The sequence below is a fragment of the Choloepus didactylus genome, chromosome 7 (assembly GCF_015220235.1).
Source record: "Choloepus didactylus isolate mChoDid1 chromosome 7, mChoDid1.pri, whole genome shotgun sequence".
Taxonomy (NCBI): Eukaryota; Metazoa; Chordata; class Mammalia; order Pilosa; family Megalonychidae; genus Choloepus; species Choloepus didactylus.
The window spans coordinates 153,842,654-153,868,320 of record NC_051313.1 but is presented as its reverse complement, the minus strand read 5'-3'; the positions used below and the strand labels follow the sequence as shown (position 1 = coordinate 153,868,320).

General features: G+C 39.9%; 1 pseudogene; it reads right to left on the bottom strand.

The window, feature by feature from the left end:
- Window positions 1-25,667, bottom strand: LOC119540860 (annotated as a pseudogene).

The following is a 25,667-nucleotide window of genomic DNA, read 5'->3' as shown; positions in this document are numbered from 1 at the left end:
CTAATATGGGGAATTACACTGACTGATTTTTTTTTTCCACCTCCTTGGAAGTTTCGTTGGCAAGTCGGAGGGAAAGAGGGGTAAGTTCCCTCCGTTTCTGTGCTCCAGCCCAGGGGAATCTCTGCGGGAGGGCTGGAAGGGCCTTGGGGGTGAGCAGCTTGTGTAGCCGGTGTCCTGGCCCTGGAGCAGGCTACAGTCGGTGGTGATCTGCTCTAGCTGCAATTTGATGTCCAGGAGTGCCTGGAACTCCTGGTTCTGTCAGCTCCGTGTCAACATGAGCGCCGGGACCTGCGCCCCCTGAGCCCTGAATCGGCCCAGGTTTCTGCCTGAGTGCCTTCCAGGAGCTCAGTCTTGAGACCCTGGAGGGTGTGCTGCAGGTCAGTGTCCCATCTTGCTCATTTGGAGCTGCTCCGTGCGACTAGTGACCTCCTTGTTCGGCATCTTGGTTCGGCTCCTGATCTAGACTCAGCAACCTTCCAGTGCTTCTCAGCCATGACCTCCTGCTGGCTTCTCATGTTGCCCAGGATCTTGGCTCGGTCGATGCCGTGAGCCAAATCCACCTCCACACTGACCTGGCCACCCTCCTGGCCCCTCAGAGCCTGATTCCCTCCTGCTGGTTCTTCTTGAGATAGGGCAGCTCCTCCGTCAGGCCTTCAATTCTCATCTCCATGTCTGCTCTTGCCAAGGTCACCGCGTAAGCAACCTGAGCAGGCCATTGATGGTGGCCTCCACACACAGGTGCAAGGCCTGCTCCACTGTCAACTTGGTCCGGATGTCATCTGCAGCTGTTGTTGAACTGCAGACCATCTTGGAGTTCTCAGTGGTGGCACCAAAAATCTTGTCCTGCAAGTCTTGAATGGTCTTGAAATAATGATTGTAGTTGAAGAAGGGTCCAGGACCCTCTTTCTGGTACCAGTTGTGGATCTTCATCTCCAGCTAACTGCAGGCCTCCTCCAGGGCATACCTTGTGCAGGCAGACTTAATGTTCCTCGAGGTTCTGCATGGTGAGGTACTCTTGCCCTCCAGCAGGCAGTCAGATTCTGCCAGGGCAGGCACATGGCTGCTGCTGAGCCTGTGGGAGGAGGGTGAGGACATGAAGTGGACAGAGGAGGCAGACACACTGTGACAGGTGGAGCTACATGGCTGCTGGGTTTGTGGAAGGTGCCTCTTTTGCCCCCACGTGCATGGAACCACCACCCATGCTTCCAAAGGAGTAGGCAGCCGAGGACTAGATAGCTATGTAAAGTCCTGGTGAGGGGGAGGATGCAAGAGACACCACAGGGAGCTGAGCTGTGGCACCTGTGGGAGGAGAGGTGAAACCCTCAGCTGGCACTTGCCCCCTCCCAGGCACTGCGTGAGTGAGGGGTGGGTTGAGGGACAAAAGGAGGAGGAGATGGTGCCAGGCACATTGATTGATTTTTGAATGTTGAACCAGCCTTGCATTCCTAAGATAAATCCCACTTGGCAACGATGTATTATCTTTTAAAAATATTGCTGCATTCAGTTTGTTAATATTTTGTTAATCAGTTTTGCATCTCCATTCATGAAAGATATTGGTCTGCATTTTTCATTTCTTGTAATGTCTTTGTTTGGTTTTGGCATTACGGTAATGCTGGTCTTATAAAATAAAATAAGTTAGGAAGTGTTCCCTCCTCTTTTATTTTCTGGACATGATTGTGTAGAATTAGTATTGTTTATAACTTAAATGTTTGGTAGAGTTCACCAATAAGGCCATCTTGGCTTCTATTTCATCTTGAGTATCTTTCAAGGAATTTGTCCATTTCATCTAAAATTGTAGAATTTATCAGCATGAAGTTGTTTATAATATTCTCTTATAATCCTTTTTAGTGCCTGTAGATCTATAGAGAAATCTACTCTCTCATTCTTGATATCTGTAATTTGTGTCTTCCATTTTTTTCCCCAATCATCTGGCTAGAGATTGATCCATTTTGTTGATCCTCTTAAATAATCAGCTTTTTTTTTTCTCCATTGATTTTCTCTATTGTTTTATGCTTTCTATTTCATTGACTTCTGGTCCATCTATATCATTTCTTTTTTTCTATTTATGCTGTGTTAACTGGAAGCATCAGCAGGATATTGTGCAATGAGGAGAGTGAAGTCCCTCCACTGGGCCACAGCTCCTGTCAGATGTTCTTCTCTGGGTTCCAGAAATTTCTCTCTCCCCTTCCCCCTTCAAGTCAGAGAGTAATAAAATCTCCCTGCTGTCATTAGCCCAGAGGTGCTGCATCCCTCCTGGTTTCCCACACATTTATAAATGGTCCTTTCATTAAATCTCCTACCCAGTGAGCCTGTGGTTTCCTACTGTTTCCTGTCTGCTGATATGGGCAGATTTTTAGTGTCTATTTTTGATTTTTTAACACATATTTATAATTATTAAAAAGATTGTAGGGAAAGTGTGAAAATATTCTTCTACCATGGATCTTGGTAAATTTAATCTGATTTGGTACTCCAGAAGAATGGTCAGGGAGATGCAACCTTGCTGGCTTTGAAGACAGAGAAAGGAGGCTATGACCGAAGAAATGCAGCAGACTTCAAAAGCTGGAAAAGACGAGGAAATGAGACCTCCCCTGGAGCCTGGAGAAAGGAGTGAGCCCTGCTGCTACCTTGATTTTAGCTTGGTGAGAATTGTGTCAGACTTTTTGCCTGCTGACTGTAAGGTAATAAATTTGTGTTTGAAGCCACTTGATTGGTGGTGATTTGTTACTGCAGCAGTTGGAAACCAATACAACCTATCTAAAGAAGAGACGACCATGCAGGCAAAGGGACAAAGGAAAGGGTAGGGAAGTCCAGAGATTCCCCTTTTTGAAACACCCTATATAGTCAGGTGTGGGTTGAAGCCAGATTTGGAAAGACCTTCAAACTATGCCAGAATGTGGCTCTTAATCTTTGGAATCAAGAGTCAGTGAAGTTTTTGAGCACAAGAGTAACATTCTTTGTTTTATCTTTTAAAAAGATAGACATTAGACATTAGTGTTAATAATAGGGAAAGTTGTCTGTGTGAAGTGGGGTATATGGGAAGTCTGTATTTATGATTTTTCTATAAACCTACAACTTCTCTAATTAAAAAAAAGAGATATTTCCTAGTCTGGAGTAGATCAGAAAGAGTAATTGGAAAAGATAGATTTGCATTTTTCTTTTGCCTGAGTGACATCTTTATGGTGAGCTTTATTTTCTATTTGAATTCCCAGAATAAAGGATATGTGCATATCTGTATGTGAAGCCAAGTTGTGAAGACATACAAGATGTTTACATATTTTCTTACAAGGCCTCCAGATTATCTGCTTGTTTGGATTATTGTCTGATTCATTCCGATATATTTTATAATACGTCAATGTAAGTACAGAAACTCACTCCAGAACCAATTCATTATTTTTTTTAAGCAACCTGCTGTTTGAGATTATCTCCATCTTTAGATACTGCCATTAATGCAAATAATTACAAACTGCAAATTGATTGTAGAGAAATTGGCCATTAAAATAGCAAAATGAAAGATCAAACCGAATCCCTACCCTTTCCTTCTCTTAGCTGCTCAAATTCCAAAAATACCTCCTTGACCAAGCTACTTTGATTTTGGTGCTCTAGGCACTGTGAGAATATAAATTTGGAAAATGCTGATTAATAAAGCTATTTAATCATGAGTCTCTCTGAGTTAAGTATGCTATTTCCCAAAGGAACCCTTTCTCCTCAGGGTGTATTTTGGGGCTAGTGTTTCTCCAAACACCTTCTGGAAAAGGCAGGTGAGGAGAAAGAGCTCTACACTTTTGGTTGGGAGACCTAATTTCTAGACCCATTTATAACTGCAAGTAGCTTAGAAACTGAGGTGAGAGGCTGTACTTACTGTATTCTCCGTTTCTAATTTCTGTAAAATCAGTTTATAGTTTATACCGTCAATTCTGTAATTCTTGTTTCACATATTATTTCATAATCTCTAGTAGCTTTTTCTTTTACTGTAATATGTTGTAATCAGTCATCATAGTTTAGTCATATAAATGCTGTATACAATTCGTAAGCAACATTAGAGTTATCCTGAAACTTGATGGCTGGAATATGAATGTAGACTATGTAAAGGGAAATTACCATTGTGCCAGTTTGAATGTATTGTGTCCCCCAAATGCCATTATCTTTGATGTAATCTTGTGTGGGCAGATCAATCAGTGTTGATTAGATTGTAATTCTTTGAGTGTTTTCAAAGAGATGCCCTCCACCCAACTGTGGGTGATGACTCTGATTGGATAATTTCCATGGAGGTGTTGGCCGCCCATTGGGTGGGTCTGAATTAAATTACTGGAGCACTATATAAGCTCAGACAGAAGGAGCAAGCTGCTACAGCCAAGAGGGACACTGAAGAATGCCCAGAAGCTGAGAGAGGAACTGCAGTTTGATGAGAGCCGTTGGGAGCAGACTCTTGCTCCGGAGAAGCTGAGAGAGGACAAATACCCCAAGTGCAACTAAAAGTGACATTTTTGAGGAACTGCAGCCTAGAGAGGAACGTCCTGGGAGAAAGCCATTTTGAAACCAGAACTCTGGAGCAGACACCAGCCACGTGCCTTCCCAGCTAACAGAGGTTTTCTGGACACCATTGGCCATCCTCCAGTGAAGGTACCCGATTGCTGATGTGTTACCTTGGACACTTCATGGCCTTAAGACTGTAACTGTGTAACCAAATAAACTCCCTTTTATAAAAGCCAATCCGTCTCTGGTGTTTTGCATTCCGGCAGCATTAGCAAACTAGAACAACCATAGTGGTGAAAAGTAAAGAGTTTAATGAGATGTCTTCCTATACATAGTTTAATCTTTGTATCAAACACATGATGTCAGAAGTGCAAGAAATACATTCATTTATGTGACAGAATAGTGTCGTGCAGATGAACACATAAGATCACATAACTAGTAGGAATTTCTGTGTCTGAATCTGTTGAATTTACTACTACGTCTTGGCACTGTGGATGAAAATAAGTTTTTGTTTAATAGTCTTTAGTCATCTGTTCTAGAATCTGGGTTTTGATACATATTGGATTTATTTGAAGGGTCTAATTTTGCCACAAATAAGTAGAGATATTTCTTGGGAAGGAAAACAGAATCCCTCAACCAGAAATAGGATGTTTCTTGATGTTTTGAATAATATGTGTGTGTGTGTATGTGTACACACATACATTTCTGCATTAGATGTGTGTGTGTGTGTAAACATTCAGCAAAAGCATACTTGAAGGAAATATACTAAAATATTGAGAGTGGCAATCACTGAAGAGGAATCAGAAATGATTTTTCTTTTCTTCTTGATCCCTGCACTTCCCAAATTATCCAAGGTAAACATGTATTATTTTTGTAACCAGGAGAAATAAAGATTATTTTTTAAAATTAAATAAAAAAATCAAGTTATGTCTTCCTATTATCTGTGGTCTATGCTATTTTATTTTTGACTCAGAACATTTTCCAATTGTTTATTAGGTAGGAGTTGTTCTGTCTTATTCTTTAATTCATTTGCCATTTTAAGATGTAAAAGCCAGGGCAAGTCAGCTAATTGTCCAGATTTTGTTTCTTTGCCTGCACTGGATTTATCTCTGAACTTTGATAGGAAAAAATGATTCTGCTGTCTTGGAACTCAGATGATGATTTCACTTCATGTCAATTGCATAAAAATGAGTGAAATAGTGACCCATAAAAGATGGATGCGTGATTCTAATTCCTGGGATCTCATTAGATGGGAGAGTTTCTGCATTTTCTGAAGTCCACGTGTTGGCTAACAGATACGAAGGAGTATGAAAAAGAAGGAAACCTCAGCTTCCTTTCTCTAGCTCGGATGGCATATTTTCCCACATGCATAACATCTATTCATTGGAAGCTGCTTCTTCAGTCACTAAACAGCAGTGCTGACTAAAAGTGCCATGAAATTTTAGGAGTAAGAAAATCCAGCTGGTATTGGTGGTTACAGGCTGTATGACTCAATCGCTGATTTGTCCAGACTTGGAAAAGTGTAATATCAAGCCCCGAATCTGAGACCTCTATAGATTTTTAGAATTATGCCTCTTCTTTGGCCTCTATAGTTTAGGACCCAGAAAGAAGCCTAGTTTTTTTCCTGGTACTAAAGCTTCTAATTTTCATTTTATTGCATTCTTGCTGTGGTTGTCTTGATCAAGGTTTTACCTTCATGAGATGCATATATATATATATATATATATATATATGCTATAGGATAACACACACATCCACATGTAGAACCAGTAATACCTCACTCTAGTTACAGTGTGTTTACTCTTGGCCAAATGCAACTTCCTGTTTCAGGGAAAAAGGATTTAAAAAGGATTGTAAATGGGTTCTCAAAGCTCCTCAAAGAGCAAATAATTTTTAGAAGAAAACACTTTAATGGGCTAAGGGTACCAAGTCAAAAATAAAAGTATTGAATATCCCTTTAAGTATAGATGAGTTATAAAAGCAAGAAAGGAATCGATTTGGCATAGTTTTCTGGATTCTATAGAACTCAAAACACTTGAAAAATTTCTACATATATGCTCATGGATAACTGCAAAAATTTAATAGTGGGCTTCTGGCCAGCCCAGATGGCAACATAAGGCCCTCCAAGGTCTCATTCCCCTCAAGAATCTTTGAACTACTAGCAAAAACTGGTAGAGCCATCTTCCTCAGAACTCCAGAAGCAGTTAAATGGTTACAGTAACAGGGAGTGCCAATCAGGAAAATGCAGCTTGACAAAAAGGAGACACTTGTGGTGCCCTTGCTGGCTCTGCCCCCAACTCCTTCCCAGCACAGGGTAGTGTCAGCCTGCATTCCCGTGTGGGTCTCTGGTCCTATTCTGGAGGTAGCAGAGTAATCCCTTGCACATATTGGAGTAGGAGACTTCAATACATCACTTTCAATAATGGATAGAACATCTATAGACAGAGGATCAATAAGGAAATAGAAGACCTGAGTGGTATTCTAAACCAACTAGGCATGTATAGAGCACTTCGTCCAATACCAGCAGAATACACATTCTTCTCTGGAGAACATGGATCATTCTACAGGATAGATCATATGTTAGGTCACAAAACAAGTTTCAATAAATGACAAAATATTGAATTCATACAGTGTATCTTCTCTGACCACAATGGAATGAAGGTAGAAATCAATAACAGAGGGAGAAATGGAAAATTCACAAACATAGGGAAATTAAACCATGCACTCTTTTTTTTTTTTAACTTCATTTTATTGAGATATATTCACATACCACGTAGTCATACAAAACAAATCGTACATTTGATTGTTCACAGTACCATTACATAGTTGTACATTCATCACCTAAATCAATCCCTGACACCTTCATTAGCACACACACACAGATAATAATAATAATAATTAAAGTGAAAAAGAGCAATTGAAGTAAAAAAGAACACTGGGTACCTTTGTATGTTTGTTTGTTTGTTTCCTTCCCCTATTTTTCTACTCATCCATCCATAAACTAGACAAAGTGGAGTGTGGTCCTTATGGTTTTCCCAATCCCACTGTCACCCCTCATAAGCTGCATTTTTATACAATTGTCTTCGAGATTCATGGGTTCTGGGTTGTAGTTTGATAGCTTCAGGTATCCACCACCAGCTACCCCAATTCTTTAGAACCTAAAAAGGGTTGTCTAAAGTGTGCGTAAGAGTGCCCACCAGAGTGATCTCTCGGCTCGTTTTGGAATCTCTCTGCCACTGAAGCTTATTTCATTTCCTTTCATTTCCCCCTTTTGGTCAAGAAGATGTTCTCCGTCCCACGATGACAGGTCTACATTCCTCCCCGGGAGTCATATTCCACGTTGCCAGGGAGATTCACTCCCCTGGGTGTCTGATCCCACGTAGGGGGGAGGGCAGTGATTTCACCTTTCAAGTTGGCTTAGCTAGAGAGACAGGGCCACATCTGAGCAACAAAGAGGCATTCGGGAGGAGGCTCTTAGGCACAATTATAGGGAGGCCTAGCCTCTCCCCTGCAGCAACCATCTTCCCAAGGGTAAAACTTATGGTAGAGGGCTCAACCCATCAAACCACCAGTCCCCTATGTCTGTGGTCATGTTAGCAACCATTGAGGTGGGGTAGGCGAATACCCCTGCATTCTCCACAGGCTCCTCAAGGGGGCAGTAGATATTTTTTTCCTTGTTTTTCCTTCTCATTTTTAACCTTCTTTCCTTTTTAAATCAACTGTATGGAAAAAAAATTAAAAAAAAAAAAAGAAAAAAAAAAAAGAAAAACATACAATAAAAGAACATTTCAAAGAGACCGTAACAAGGGAGTAAGAAAAAGACAATTAACCTAAGGTAACTGCTTTACTTCCAACCTGTTCTTACTTTACCCCAAGAAAGTTACATAATATAGCAACATTAATGTGAACTTGCTCCTACTATATCCATCAGAAATTAACAGACCATAGTCACTCCTGGGCATCCCCAGAACATTAAATAGCATATCTGTACTTCTTGAATTACTGTTACCCCTTCCTTAATTGCTCTCTATTGCTAGTTCCCCTACATTCGACATTATAAACCATTCGTTTTACATTTTTCAAAGTTCACATTAGGGGTAGCATATAATATTTCTCTTTCTGTGCCTGGCTTATTTCACACAGCATTATGTCTTCAAGGTTCATCCATGTTGTCATATGTTTCACAAGGTCGTTCCTTCTTACTGCCGTGTAGTATTCCATCGTGTGTATATACCACATTTTATTTATCCACTCATCTGTTGAAGGACATTTGGGTTGTTTCCATCTCTTGGCAATTGTGAATAATGCTGCTATGAACATTGGCGTGCAGATATCTGCTCGTGTCACTGCTTTCCGATCTTCCAGGTATATACCGAGAAGTGCAATTGCTGGATCGAATGGTAACTCTATTTCTAGTTTTCTAAGGAACTGCCAGACTGACTTCCAGAGTGGCTGAACCATTATACAGTCCCACCAACAATGAATAAGAGTTCCAATTTCTCCACATCCCCTCCAGCATTTGTAGTTTCCTGTTTGTTTAATGGCAGCCATTCTAATCGGTGTTAGATGGTATCTCATTGTGGTCTTAATTTGCATCTCTCTAATAGCTAGTGAAGCTGAACATTTTTTCATGTGTTTCTTGGCCATTTGTATTTCCTCTTCAGAGAACTGTCTTTTCATATCCTTTGCCCATTTTATAATTGGGCTGTCTGTACTACTGTCATTGAGTTGTGGGATTTCTTTATATATGCAAGATATCAGTCTTTTGTCAGATACATGGTTTCCAAAAATTTTTTCCCATTGAGTTGGCTGCCTCTTTACCTTTTTGAGAAATTCCTTTGAGGTGCAGAAACTTCTAAGCTTGAGGAATTCCCATTTATCTATTTTCTCTTTTGTTGCTTGTGCTTTGGGTGTAAAGTCTAGGAAGTGGCCGCTTAATACAAGGTCTTGAAGATGTTTTCCTACATTATCTTCTAGGAGTCTTATGGTACTTTCTTTTATATTGAGATCTTTCATCCATTTTGAGTTAATTTTTGTGTAGGGGGTGAGGTAGGGGTCCTCTTTCATTCTTTTGGATATGGATATCCAACTCTCCCAGCCCCATTTGTTGAATAGACCATTATGACTCAGTTCAGTGACTTTGGGGGCCTTATCAAAGATCAGTCAGCCATAGATCTGAGGGTCTATCTCTGAATTCTCAATTTGATTCCATTGATCTATATGTCTATCTTTGTGCCAGTACCATGCTGTTTTGGCAACTGTGGCTTTATAATAAGCTTCAAAGTCAGGGAGTGTAAGTCCTCCCACTTCGTTTTTCTTTTTTAGAGTGTCTTTAGCAATTCGAGGCATCTTCCCTTTCCAAATAAATTTGATAACTAGCTTTTCCAAGTCTGCAAAGTAGGTTGTTGGAATTTTGATTGGATTGCATTGAATCTGTAGATGAGTTTGGGTAGAATTGACATCTTAATGACATTTAGCCTTCCTATCGATGAACATGGAATATTTTTCCATCTTTTAAGGTCCCCTTCTATTTCTTTTAGTAGAGTTATGTAGTTTTCTTTGTATAGGTCTTTTACATCTTTGGTTAAGTTTATTCCTAGGTACTTGATTTTTTTAGTTGCTATTGAAAACGGTTTCTTTTTCTTGAGTGTCTCTTCAGTTTGTTCATTTCTAGCATATACAAACATTACTGACTTATGTGCATTAACCTTGTATCCCGCTACTTTGCTAAATTTGTTTATTAGCTCTAGTAGCTGTATCGTCGATTTCTCAGAGTTTTCCAGATATAAGATCATATCATCTGCAAACAATGACAGTTTTACTTCTTCTTTTCCAATTTGGATGCCTTTTATTTCTTTGTCTTGCCGGATTGCCCTGGCTAGCACTTCCAGCACAATGTTGAATGACAGTGGTGACAGTGGGCATCCTTGTCTTGTTCCTGGTCTTAGAGGGAAGGCTTTCAGTCTCTCACCATTGAGTACTATGCTGGCTGTGGGTTTTTCATAAATGCTCTTTATCATGTTGAGGAAGTTTCCTTCAATTCCTACCTTTTGAAGTGTTTTTATCAAAAAGGGATGTTTGATTTTGTCAAATGCTTTTTCAGCATCTATTGAGATGATCATTTGATTTTTCCCTTTTGAATTTTTAATGTGTCTTAATACATTGATTGATTTTCTTATGTTGAACCATCCTTGCATGCCTGGAATAAACCCCACTTGGTCATGGTGTATGATTTTTTTAATGTGTCTTTGGATTCGAATTGCAAGTATTTTGTTGAGGATTTTTGCATCTATATTCATTAGGGAGATTGGCCGGTAGTTTTCCTTTTTTGCAGCATCTTTGCCTGGTTTTGGTATTAGATTGATGTTAGCTTCATAAAATGAGTTAGGTAGTGTTCCATTTTCTTCAATGTTTTGAAAGAGTTTGAGTAAGATTGGTGTCAGTTCTTTCTGGAAAGTTTGGTAGTATTCCCCTGTGATGCCATCTGGCCCTGGGCATTTATTTGTGGGAAGATTTTTGATGACTGATTGGATCTCTTTGCTTGTGATGGGTTGATTGAGGTCTTCTATCTCTTCCCTGGTCAGTCTAGGTTGTTCATATGTTTCCAGGAAATTGTCCATTTCTTCTACATTATCCAGTTTGTTGCCATACAGTTGTTCATAGTATCCTCTTATAATTTTTTTAATTTCTTCAGGATCTGCAGTTATGTCACCTTTTTCATTCATTGTTTTGTTTATATGGGTCTTCTCTCTTTTTGATTTTGTCAGTCTAGCTAGGGGCTTGATCTTCTCAAAGAACCAACTTTTGGTGATATTTATCCTCTCTATTGTTTTTTTGTTCTCTATGTCATTTATTTCTGTTTTAATCCTTGTTATTTCTTTTCTTCTACTTGGTTTAGGATTGGTTTGCTGTTCATTTTCTAGCTTCTTCAGTAGATCCATTAGTTCTTTGATTTTGGCTCTTTCTTCCTTTTTAATATATGCGTTTAGTGCTATAAATTTCCCCCTCAGCACTGCTTTTGCTGCATCCCATAGGTTTTGGTATGTTGTGTTCTCATTTTCATTTGTCTCCACATATTTAGCAATTTCTCTTGCTATTTCTTCTTTAATCCACTGATTGTTTAGGAGTGTGTTGTTTAACCTCCAGGTATTTGTGAATTTTCTAAGTCTCTGATGGTTATTGACTTCTAATTGTATTCCATTGTGGTCAGAGAATGTGCTTTGAATAATTTCAATCTTTTGAAATTTATTGAGGCTTGTTTTATGTCCCAGCATATGATCTATTCTGGAGAAATTTCCGTGAGCACTAGAAAAGTATGTGTATCCTGGTGATTTGGGATGTAATGTTCTGTATATGTCTGTTAAATCTAATTCATTTATCAGATTGTTTAGGTTTTCAATTTCCTTATTGGTCTTCTGTCTGGTTGATCTATCTATAGGAGAAAGTGATGTGTTGAAGTCTCCCACAATTATTGTGGAAACATCAATTGCTTCCTTTAGTTTTACCAGTGTTTCTCTCATGTATTTTGTGGCACCTTGATTGGGTGCATAGACATTTATGATTGTTATTTCTTCTTGTTGAATTGCCCCTTTTATTAGTATGTAGTGGCCTTCTTTGTCTCTCAAAACATCCCTGCATTTAAAGTCTATTTTATCTGAGATTAATATTGCTACACCTGCTTTCTTTTGGCTGTAGCTTGCATGAAATATTTTTTCCATCCTTTCACTTTCAATTTCTTTGTGTCCCTGTGTCTAAGATGAGTCTCTTGTATGCAACATATTGATGGTTCATTTTTTTTGATCCATTCTGCGAATCTATATCTTTTAATTGGGGAGTTTAATCCATTTACATTCAATGTTATAACCGTGAAGGCATTTCTTGAATCAGCTGTCTTATCCTTTGGTTTATGTTTGTCATATATATTTTTCCCCTCTCTCTATTAATATCCTTTATTGTACCCATGCCAAATCTCTTTAGTATTGAACCTTTCTCCAAGTCCCTCTGTCCTTTCTTTGTTTCTCTGTCTGTAGGGCTCCCTTTAGTATCTCCAGTAGGGCAGGTCTCTTGTTAGCAAATTCTCTCAGCATTTGTTTGTCTGTGAAAAATTTAAGCTCTCCCTCAGATTTGAAGGAGAGCTTTGCTGGATAAAGTATTCTTGGTTGGAGATTTTTCTCACTCAGCATTTTAAATATATCATGCCACTGCCTTCTCGCCTCCATGGTGGCTGCTGAGTAGTCACTACTTAGTCTTATGCTGTTTCCTTTGTATGTGGTGAATTGCTTTTCTCTTGCTGCTTTCAGAACTTGCTCCTTCTCTTCCGTGTTTAACAGTGTGATCAGAATATGTCTCGGAGTGGGTTTATTTGGATTTATTCTATTTGGAGTTCGCTGAGCATTTATGATTTGTGTATTTATGTTGTTTAGAAGATTTGGGAAGTTTTCCCCAACAGTTTCTTTGAATACTCTTCCTAGACCTTTACCCTTTTCTTCCCCTTCTGGGACACCAATAAGTCTTATATTAGGACGTTTTATATTATCTATCATATCCCTGAGGTCCGTTTCGATTTTTTCAATTTTTTTTCCCCATTCTTTCTTTTATGCTTTCATTTTCCATTCTGTCATCTTCCAGGTCACTGATTTGTTGTTCAACTTCCTCTAGTCTTGTACTATGAGTGTTCAGAATCTTTTTAATTTGGTCAACAGTTTCTTTAATTTCCATAAGATCGTCTATTTTTTTATTTAGTCTTGCAATGTCTTCTTCATGCTCTTCTAGGGTGTTCTTGATATCCTTTGTATTCTGTACTATGGTCTCATTGTTCATCTTTAGTTCTTTGAGTAGCTGCTCTAGGTGCTGTGTCTCTTCTGATCTTTTGATTTGGGTGCTTGGGCTTGGGTTATCCATATCGTCTAGTTTTTTCATATGCTTTATAATTTTTTGTTGTTTTTGGCCTCTTGGCATTTGCTGAACTTGATAGGGTTCTTTTAGGATGTGTAGACCAATTGAAGTTCTTATCTCTAATTTATCAGATCTACAGCTTCGTGGAGTACACTTTCTCTAACTAACCAGCAGGTGGCGTCCACGAGCCACCTGTTCTCCAGAAGCCAGTTCTCCCCTGCTTTGCCTTTGTGGTGAGTGGGGGAGTGAGTCTTGTGGGGTCCAGTTGGTGTACCAAGCTTGCGTGTGTAGTTGGTGTTGCTTGCCCTGTATATGGGGCGTGTTTCTGGGCAGTCAGGGAGGGGGGGTGGCTCTAACAATCAAATCTCTCTGGTGATCCTGGAGTTTTAAATCTGCTGCAATAGTCTAATCCTTCAGTTCAGTCCTGCCACAGTTTGTCTCTGCCACTGACCCACAAGTCCTTGGTATTGGCGTATGGCTCCTGAGACTTGCAAGTGGGTCCCTATTGCAGGCTGTGCACCCCCTGGTCCTCTGTTGAGGGATGACTGTTCTATGTCACAGGTGAGTGCCGTCCCCCCAGGGCGGTTCTGGGCTGCTGGGCTGTGTAGGGAGGCTCCCAGTCTGCTGAAATGATGGCTGAATGGGGCTTTGTTAATTCACACTGCTCCACCTTCCCAGCTCTGGGACAATCAGCAGAGGTTGCAGGGAAGGCTAATGTCCACGCGCAGTTTTGTGGTGTGTGCCTGTTATTTGAAGTGCTTCTGTCACACTGGGTTGTGTGGGGCAGCTCTGGGCTATGGGGCTGGCGATGGGCAGGAGTGTTTCCTGTCCACCAGGATGATGGCTGTGAGTGGACACCCCCCTTTTCTTGGAAAGTTGTGGTGTATAGTGAATTTTCTCAGCCACTGGATTATTGCCTTTTGTCTCAGAGCTCTCTTAGTTCTGCTCTTGTCTTGACCTGCCCAAATTGCAAGTCTTTGAAGCTTTCTGTATTGGGCTTCTTAGAGTAATTTTTTACAAAAAGAAAAAAGGATTAAAAAAAACCACAAAAACAAAAACCAAAACAAAAACAAAGGGCCCTTCTCAGAGATCTAATGGGTTATTGAAATGCTAAGAGACAAAGCAATTAGGGCCATTAAGGAAAGGTCCACAGGGCAGAGAGATCAGCTTTTCTTCGGGATTTGCATATGCGCCTCAGGGCCTGAGCTCTGCCCTTCCACTTTCTATGTTCACCAGAACTCCAAAAATCCTCCGCTTTTATTTTGGAGTTTTTCGTGCTGTTTTTTTCTATACCTGTCTCCTCTCTGCTGCGCTGGCTGCTCTCAGATTCTCTGGTGTCTGGTCTCAGTCTATCTATGGTTGGAGTTTGGATCAGCAGAATGAGTTTCCGATAAGAGCAGCCTCTGCAGTTCTCCCTTCTCCTTCCCGGAGCTGACAGCCCCTCCTCCCACGGGACTGAGCCTCGCAGGGATGGGCGCGGGTCCCCTGGCCGCAAAAACTTACAGATTTCACTGATCTCAGCTGTTCCACATTTTCATGAGTGTTGTATGAAGTATGTCCAAAGCCAGATTGCTCTGTGGTGTCCAGTCCACGCAGTTCCTGGCTTTCTACCTACTTTCCTGGAGGAGTAACTAAAACATACACCTCACCAGTCCGCCGTCTTGCCCCGCCTCACAACCATGCACTCTTAAGCATCCAGTGGGTCAGAGAAGAGATCACAATGGAATTTAGGAAATATCTTGAGGGAAATGAAAATGAAACCACAACTTAAGAAAACTAAAAGGCTGCAGCAAGGCAATGCTGAGGGGGAGATTGTATCTCTAAATGCTCACATTAAAAAGGAAGGAAGGGTTCCTTAGAAAACTAAATACAGAGTTACCCTTTGATCCAGCAATTTCACTTCTTGGTATATACCCAGAAGATCTGAAAGCAGTGCCATGAACAGGTATTTGCACACCAATGTTCATAGCAGCATTATTCACAATTGCCAAGAGATGGAAACAATCCAAATGTCCTTCAGCAGATGAGTGGATAAACATAATGTGGTATATAGACAGTGGCATGGAATACTATACAGCAGTAAGAAGGAATGAGGCTGTGAAACATATGACAGCATGGATGAACCTTGAAGATATAATGCTGAGTGAGATAAGCCAGGCACAAAAAGAGATATTGTATGTTACCTTTAATGTGAACTCTGTGAAGAATGTAAAATAAATGGTTTATATTGTAGAATGTAGGTGACCTAGTGATAGACAGCAAATAGTGGAGGGGGAATGATACTCTAATAAGAACAAATAAGTTATGGAGGGTACTCTTAATGTTATGGGAATGCTCAGGAAAGACTATGGTTTGTTAATTTTTGGGGGGTAGGGTAGGAACATGTTGGAAGCAGTGTAGTTATTTTAGGTTATTTGTTTTTCTTGTTCCTTTGTTCAGTTATGCCTTGTTAGTTTTCTTGGGGTATGGTAGCAACATGTTGGAAGCAATATAGTTATTTTAGGTTATTTGTTTTTCTTAATCCTTTGTTTGGGTTTTGTTTGAAATGGTGTTTTTTTATTGTTTGCTTGTTTTTTTTATTTTTTTGATAAATAAATTAAAAAAGAAAAAAAAAATAAAAAGGAAGAAAGATCTCAAATAAGCAACCTAAGCTAACAGTTGGAGATTTGAGGAAAAAGAGCAAACCAAACCCAAAAATGAGCAGACAGAAGGAAATAACAAAGATTAGAGTAGAGATAAATGAAATGGATAATAAAAGACAATAGAGAGACTAAAAAGACCAAACTTTGAGAAGATTGATAAAATTGACAAATCTTTAGCTGGACTGACAAAGAAAATAAGAAAGAAGACACAAATAAAATCAGAAATGAAAGATGGGACATTTCTACTGGCACCACAGAAATAAAAAGGATTATAAGAGGAGACTATGAACAACTGTATGCCGACAAATTAGATAACCTAGATGACATGGAAAAATTCCTAGAAATACACAAACTACTTACACTAAGTCAAGAAGAAGTAGAAGGTCTCACCAGACCCATAACGAGTAAAGAGGTGAATCAGTAATCAAAAACCTCCCAACCAATTAAAAAGAGCCTCATAACAGATGGCTTTCTCTGGTGAATTGTACCAAACATTACAAGAAGAATTAACACCAATCATGCTCAAACTCTTCCAAAAAATTGGAGAGAAAGGAAACTTTGAAACTCATTCTATGAGGCCATCACCACAAGCTAGCACAAGAAAGGAAAATTACAGACCAATCTCCATTATGAATACAGATGCATAAATCCTCAACAAAATACAAGCAAATAAAACCCAACAGCACATTAAAATAATTATACACCTTCCAGGTATTCAAGTATGGTTCAATATAAAAAAATCAATTAAGGTAATATATCACATTAATAGAAAGAAGGGAAAAAAACACATGATAGTTTAAATTAATACAGAAAAAGGCATTAGACAAAAATCCAACATCCTTTCATGATAAAAACACTTGTGGGAGAAGGAAACTTCCTCAACACGATAATGGCATATATGAAAAACTCCCAGCTAAAGTCATACTCAATGTTCAAAGACAGAAAGCTTTCCTTCTGAGATCAGGAATAAGACACGGAAGACCACTGTCATGCTGTTATTCAACATTGTATTAGAAGTTCTAGCCAGAGCAATTAGGCAAGAAAAAGAATGAAAAGACTTCAATAGCCATTTCTCCAAAGAACTTAGACAATTTGCCAAATTGGAAAGGAAGAAGTAAAACTCTTCCTATTTGCAGATGAAATGATCGGATATATAGAAAATCCACAGAATGCTACTAGAGCTAATAAAGGAATTCAGCAAAGTGGCAGGGTAGGAGATCAACATGCAAAGATCTGTACACTGGCAGTGAACAATCTGAAGAGGAAATCAAGAAAAAAATTTCATTTACAGTAGCAACCAAAAGAATCAAATATCTAGGAATAAATTTAATCATGAATTTAAAGGATTTATATATGGAAAACTATAAAATATTGCTGAAAGAAATCCAAGAAAATTAAATAAATGGAAGGACATTCCAAGTTCATAAATTGGAAGACTAAATATTGTTATGATATTAATTCTACCCGAAGTGATTTAGAGTCAATACAAACTCAATTAAAATTCATTGGCCGCCTTTGCAGAAAAGGAAAAGCCAATCATCAAATTTACAAGGAAGGATAAGGGGTCCAAATAGCCAAAACCATTTTGAAAAAAAAAAAGAGCAAATTTGGAGGGCTCACAATCCCGATTTTAAGACTTATTACAAAGCTACAGTAGTTATAACAACCTGGTAATGTCTATATCAACTAATGGAATTGAATTGAGAGTTCAGATATCAACTCTCACACATATGGTCAACTGTTTTTTGACAAAGGTGTGGAAAGAATAGTCTCTTTAACCAATGATGCTGGGAAAATAGGATATCCACATGCAAAAAAATGAAGGTGGACCTCTACCTCATAACATATACAAAAGTTAATTCAAAATGGATCAAATTCCTAAACATAAAAACCAAAACTGTAGAACTTCTAGAAGAAAACATAAAGAAGCCTCTTTAGGACCTTGTGTTGGACAATGGTTTCTTAGACTTTACACCAAAAACATGAGCAACAAAAGAAAAAATGGATAAATGGGACTTCTTCAAAATGAAAAAATTTCATGCATCAAAAAAATTCATCATGAAAGCAAAAAGACAACCTTCAGAATGGGAGAAAATATTTGGAAGCCACATATCCAATAAGGGTTTAATATCCAGAATTTACAAAGAAATCAACAACAAAAAGTCACACAATCCCTATTTTAAAATGGGCAAAAGACTTGAACAGCCATTTCTCCAAAGAATTTAGGCAATTTGCCAATAAAAACATGAAAAGAGGCTCAATATCATTAGGGAAAAGCAAATCAAAACCACAGTGAGATACCATTTCATACCAGTAGAATGGCTACAATTAAAAAAATGGAAAATTACAAGTGTTGGAGAGGATGTGGAGAAACAAACACTCCTTCATTGTTGGTGGGAATGTAAAATAGTGCAGCTGCTGTGGAAGAGTTTGACGGTTCTTCAGAAGGCGAAGTATAGAATTACCATATGACCCGGCAATCCAACTTCTAGATATATACCCCAAAGTATTGAAAGCATGGATTCAAGCAGATATTTTCACACCGATGTTCATAGTGGCATTATTCACAGTTGCCAAATGATGGAAGCAACCCAAGAGTCTATCAACAGGTAAATGGATAAAAAAATGTGGCATATCTATACCATGTAATATTATTCAGCCATGAAAAGAATTCAGTTCTGATAATGTGGATGAACCTTCAGTATAAATATTGTATGATCTCACTTATATAAAATATTTAGAATAAGAAAATTCATATTCAGAAGATAGAATGCAGATTACCAGGGCTGGGATGGAGTAAGGAATGGAGAATTAATGTTGAATTGGTAGAGTTCCTGTTTGGAGTGACAGAAAAGTTTCGGTAATTGATAGTAGTGATGGTAGCACAACATCGTGAATGTAATTACCACAGTGGAATAATGTATTTGAATGTGGTAAAAAGGAGATATTTTAGGTTGTATGTGTTACTAGAACAAAATGAAACAAACAAACAAACAAACAAACACCATAGGACTGTACAACAGCAACAGTGAACCCTAATGTGAACTATAACTATGGGCTATAATTAATATCATCATCATAATGTTTTTTCATCAATTGCAACCAAGGTATCACACTATTGCAAAATGTTAATAGTAGGGTATGTGTGCGATGTGCGGCATTTGGAACTATGTACTTTCTGCATGATTTTTCTCTAAACCCAGACTTTCTAAAAAAATTTAATAGTATATATTTTCTTTTCTGTTTGAACTGGGGAGATAAAAAATGAGGTGTTGCAAATCCAAACAGCATGCAGCTCCTGCATCCCTGTGGCTTCTTTCTGTGGCTGAAGAAGAGGAAAAAAAGGCGTGTAGGGCAGGGAAGGAAGGAGGGAGGATCAGATCTGTGTTCCAGGGATATTAAGCTGCTCTGAGTAGGCACTCCTGTTGCTCTATAAACAGAACCATTTGGTACATGTTTTAAATTGCTAACATTTGGGAGAGCATTGGATGATGGGAAGTTCATGTAAACCATGACTTTTATTACAGCAAATTAGCATGTTCATTTAACAGAAAGTAAACAAAGCTTAGTGAAAAATGAATTCGGTGGAGAGCCTAACTTTTCTACTGCCTAATGAAGCGATGGTGATGAAACCAAAGCAAATAGCTTTGTTCTTTGTCAACGTGGGAGAATACTTCTGTGTCTGTTGCCAAGTGGTCATAGACACGGCTGTCGATTTCCAAGTTTTCAGTGACCACTTCATAGCAATTTGGTGTTGTACTAACAAATCTCTACACTGGTTTTAGAACAGAGAGGGAAAAAACCTGAGATACCAATAGGGTCAGTTCTGAGGAGCCCCCAGCATCTGTTAAGCACCTACTGTGCACCACGCCCTGGGGATGTGACATAATGAGATGAAACATTTGTATTGTCCATACTCCAGGCAGGCGGGGAAAACAGCACATGATTGTGTCGGTTTGAGTTTCTCCAGAAGCCGGCACAGAGACAAGGATTTGGGGGCTGCTGGTTTATTTAGGAATGATGCCAGGAAGCATGGGTGGGGGGGGTGAAAGAGTGTGAGAGGGAGGGGAAGGAGGCTAACCAAAGGTGTGTTATCAAGCTAGGCACTTGGAGCTCAATTCTGCCGACCATTCTACTGGGAAAAGGGACAGAACACACCTGGTGTAGTCTACCCAAGGACGACTACACCAGGTGGAGTATTTATTTCCAGTGCTCCTCCAACATTGGTTCATGGCTGCTTCTGGGAGCATGAACCCCCAGAGCTTCTGGTTTTCCCTGTGAGATCGAGAGGAGACCTGAGGATGGATATTTGAAGGTTTTTGCTTGGGGGGGGTTCCCCTGGGGTGCTAAGAAGTGAGTGTACAGGGTAGGTATGGATGAGTGAGTAGATGAAGAGGGCCTGCAGTGAGGGCAAAGGATCCAGAGGGAGACAGCATCGTGGGTTGCATAACAAGGAGGAGGTGGGGAGTGCCCCAGGCTGCCAGGGAGGTAGAGAGATCATTTCAGGGGCTCCTGACAGCCTGAACTGGTAGTGAAGGATGGATAGATCAGAGTCTGCTTAGGAATGGTTTGCAATTCAAGCTGAACTTTCATTCATTATGTACTATATTTTATGGGACAGTAGATATTTGGTATAATTTGGCTTTCAACGTGAAGAAGTGTTTTGGTATATGGCAGAGCCTCCTCATTGTTTCCTTTCTATCATTTACCACAGCGATCAGATGTTTTGCAGAACAAACTACAGACTTCCTTCCCAGCCCCCACTCCTAGTTCACCACGTCCCTCAGTTCTAGCCGAGGGAACAGAACTGGTGTCAGCCATGTCGGTGCTTTGCCTAGAAGAGAAAGGACACCGTCTCTGCTTCTGCCTGCCTCCTTCCTATTGAGTGAATGTGGCCTTGGAGGAAATGTTCACGTGGATGAAGGCAATGCTTTTCAGACAGCAGAACATCAAGGCAGGAGCCTGAGCCTCTAGAAACTTCACAGCACAGAACCTCATACTAGGGCAGGCTATTATTTTGGGTCTTTGTCAACATGGCTAATCCTGCAGTTTAGCTGATACATTAGGGAAATTACCCTGGAGTAATATTCAATGTAAACTTGGGGAGGGAGGCACCCAGGAGGGTGACATGGGTTTTACATTTATAATGATTCAGTGGTTGGAGTTCTCTGTTGAGTTTTTCTCATGGTTCTGATGTTTAACTCTTAGATTGCCACTTCTTTTAGACCTTGATTTTGGTATTTATAAGCTAATATTATGGTGACAAGACTTTGTACAGTTTTGGGAAGTGCGAAGGGCTGATTGCCTGACATGATAGAGAGCATGTTAGTGGAGATTCTGAGGTAGAGGTGGTTTTGAGTGAGGGGAAGACTCTTGAGATAACACCCTGGGAAAACACTGAACTGAAGAGGAGAAATTGCAATGGGATATAGCCATGGGTTACTGTAACTATGGAAAGATGTATGCTTAGATTTAAGTGTCAGTTTGAATGCCTGGGGAGGAAGGATTTCTGGTTGAGAAGGTGAACTGGATTGGGGTGACTTGGTTGGGATTGCAGGATCAATCCTCTTAAACCAATTAAGGTGATGTTGGGCAATTAGCAAATTTTAATATTGCCCATTCACAATCTAATCAGATAAATTAGTCCAGATTTGTGTAATATAACCAATCAGAGATTAAAATCTGATGTGCGTTTACTCTGGGTAATGCTTATATGAGTTTAGAATTTAAGAGTGAGGGCACCAGCTCTGTTTAGTGCTCCCTCCTTGGCGAGAGGCAGCAAAACAACAGCATCTTCCAATGACTGTAGGACGGTCCCCAGCCAGGGAGCTGCAGGGGCTGCCCTGAAAGGTGCAGGGAGCTGTTTATGGAGGAGCCAGCCTTGTGCATCGGGTGCTCAGTGGGAAAGGCACCCTTTGGGCACACATCCTTGGAGAGTTGAGAGAAGCCCATTAGCTCTGAGAATACAGCTACATTTCACTATGGGTTGTGCCTTTTAGGCATTTCATGCCTACCAACAAGCAGAGCTTCCTGGATTAGGATGCCTAGCTCTGTGCCTGGCTGAGGGATGGATAAATGAACACACGATTCAACAGAGACCTGGTGCTAGCCATCGACACCTATGTGATACATTGTTGAGGATCCCAGAGCTTCAGTAACCATATGCCTGTCAGACCTAATCCCTGGGGGTGTCGTTCTGAGTTTTGTTCAAGCTCTTTACTGGAGGCTTCAGAGAACTTCTATGTCCTGTCTCTTGCCCTAATTAGTTTGTTTCTGTAGAACAAAATGAGCATTCACGTCTTTAGCCTGTGTTGGGCAGCAATTTTGCAACACATACGTGATTCATTAGTATGTAAAATGCTCTGCTATCTGTGCCAAAATAATATACAGGCTGTCTGAAAAGTCTGGAAACAGAGGGTAAATATTTTAAATAGTGTATTGGTCACATTTTCAAGTAATGTGCCTAATAGGTTTTTCTTCAGCCTCCAGACACCATTTCAGGTAAAGTAACTATAAATTTAGAGCAGTAGGTCCAACTTTCTCTGTGAAAAAAGGTACAATAAATATACTTCCCCCCATCATGTTTTCATTATTTGAGCACTCTGACATGAAATTTTTTTTTTTTTTTTCAGATTAACAATGGGATCCATGGCTTTAAATTTAGAGGTACTTTGTCTGAAAAGCCATCCGGATGTTGAGTTGAATATATATATTTTTGATAATGTAAATAACATGCTGTTTTAAATAAAATTTTCATGTATTTGCAGAATTTTTGTACACCCTATAATTGATAAGTATCTCAGAAAGTTTATTTTAAATTCTTTGTTATGGTTTAGTTAAAAGAGAACAAATGCTTCAACATTTATTTTCAAGTGTTACAATATGTTCTAAAATAAAATTTAAAGATTAAAGTTTGGGTTTGATCCAAACTTCACTCTCTGTAAAATATATTTTAAAAGAAGAAAATAATAAATTTGAAGTAGGAAATAGGGAAAAGAGCATAATATTCTCCATCAACAACAAATCTGTCTTTGCAATATCCCAAGCGGTCAGCAAGTTCCATATGCTCTATAAACTCACTTTACAGGGGAACTGAATGGATTGAATTTGCAGTAAGTTCAATGAGTTTTGTTTTTTTTTTAACTGATGTATTTTCACAGGCTGACACCCTTCACTGTTTGAGCTGAGCCATCCTCATTTTGAATACTGGGGCACATTTCACTGTCAGCCTTGTGTCCAATGACCCTGAATTTGGAAATGAAAGCATCCTTCAGATTTTTGGTTTGGGGTGGTGTCATACACAAATCTGAGCTCTGTTCTCAGGGCTTACTAAGATCTCTTCCAAACCTTTGATGTATTTATATCTAAGTTCAAGGATTACATGAGCAAGTGATGAGTACTGACATCTCATTCCATTACAAGCTGGGTTTGAGGCAGAGAGCCTCTCCCCAGGCCATATCAGGCTATATGCATAGCAACGAGTGGGTCAGAACTAGAATCTATCTGGGAGCCCCTCTGGACAAACCCTTGGTCTTTGTGTGTGGAAGACTGCCATAGGCACCCAAGAGATGTAGAGATTTGCTAATAGAGTTCACTGTCACTATCATGAAGGCCATATTCCTGAAAAGTACTGAAACTCAAAGTCTCAGCAGAAAGGGGCAATTAGAGAAAATCAGTAGAAATTATCAGAACCCAGTGGAAAAAATTCTAGCAGCAGTTTGCTTCACAAACTAACTAGGTTTGTTAAAGTAAAAACCTGCCTGCATAGTTAATCCTTCTAAACTTTCCTTTCCGCTTTTCCAGGGAACAGAGCTTGACAGGTTCCTCACAAGACTTAGTTTTGTGCCTCTTTAAACGTTTCTGAATGGACTCTTCCTGCCTTGAAATGTAATATATTTTATACTTACATTTTCCTCTAGTTTTGTCTATATAAGCCTTGGGGTAAAAGGTCTATATATCCACCTCACCTTTTAATAAGTGATTGCTGGGCTTGGATACACATTTTTTTTTTCTGCACCTAGTTTTCCAGCTCTATGTATTGAGATGTTTGGGGTGTAAATAGATTCTTTCTGTTTGCGTTGCATTAGACACCTGCCAACATGTGGTGGTGGTGGGGATGGGGGACATGACAACAGTAGTTTATATCTTAAGGGACTGATCATGAAGACTGAGAAATGTCAGTCTACAAATATTATCTTAAATTGTTATCTTAGCTGCTCCCGTTGATATAGAGCTTTATAATTTACAATCTGTCATCACATACAGTGCAACATTTGATATGGCTCACTCCTCCTCCCTAGTAACCAGGTACAGAGGGTGGCATACCCATTCTCACTAGAGTTACTAGTATCATGGCTCATCTAACCAGTCCAGCTATCCTTCCTTCCTTCCTTCCTTCCATCCTTCTTTCTTTCCTTCCTCCCTTCCTTATCTCCTCTTCCTTTCCTTCCCATGTTATAGATAAGTACAAACTCTAGTTTATATCCTCAGATTTCTAAGAATTTGTTTAGGATGCCATGAAGTGTAACAAGTAGCTCTACATGATGATCTGTGATGAAGCTGGCAGGAGTGATAAGGATTCCATGCCCATAGGTCTACGGCCCTCAGAGGAAGGCAAGTCCACTTCGGCTGGTGAAAAGAAGAAATTCACACAGAAAAGTAGAATTTGGTCTAGGCCTTCAAAATTAGCAGGGTTACTGTGTTTTCAATAAATGAAACATGAAAGAAAATATATTAAATGTAAAGGTAAGTCTATTAGTTTCATTAGCATGTGGGCAGAAGAAAAGAACAGCAGGGAAGGGGAAATGGCACTTGTAGGACAGTATGAAAAGAAGAGAAGAAGATAGAGTGTTGGGGGTGGGTAGAAGACTGGTGGGCAGAGGTCTCTTGCCTTCCTAACCTACTGCCTTGAGGGAGCAGGAATTGTCTGAGGGAAGGCTGTTGAGGTCACCCTATTGCCTCCCTGGATGGAGCCTCCATACTTCTCCTGGTTGGACACCTATTGCCTGCCTGGATGGAGACTCCGTAATTCTCCTGGATGGACATCTATTGCCTGCCTGGATGGAGACTCCGTAATTCTCCTGGATGGTCATCTATTGCCTACCTGGATGGAGACTCCGTAATTCTCCTGGATGGACATCTATTGCCTGCCTGGATGGAGACTCCGTAATTCTCCTGGATGGACATCTATTGCCTGCCTGGATGGAGACTCCCTTCTTCTCCTGGATGGACACCTATTGCCTGCCTGGATGGAGACTCCCTTCTTCTCCTGGATGGACATCTATTGCCTGCCTGGATGGAGACTCCATAATTCTCCTGGATGGTCATCTATTGCCTACCTGGATGGAGACTCCCTTCTTCTCCTGTATGGACATCTATTGCCTGCCTGGATGGAGACTCCATAATTCTCCTGGATGGACACCTATTGCCTGCCTGGATGGAGACTCCCTTCTTCTCCTGGATGGACATCTATTGCCTGCCTGGATGGAGACTCCATAATTCTCCTGGATGGTCATCTATTGCCTACCTGGATGGAGACTCCGTAATTCTCCTGGATGGACATCTATTGCCTCCCTGGATGGAGCCTCCATACTTCTCCTGGATGGTCATCCTATTGCCTGCCTGGATGGAGACTCCCTTCTTCTCCTGGATGGTCAT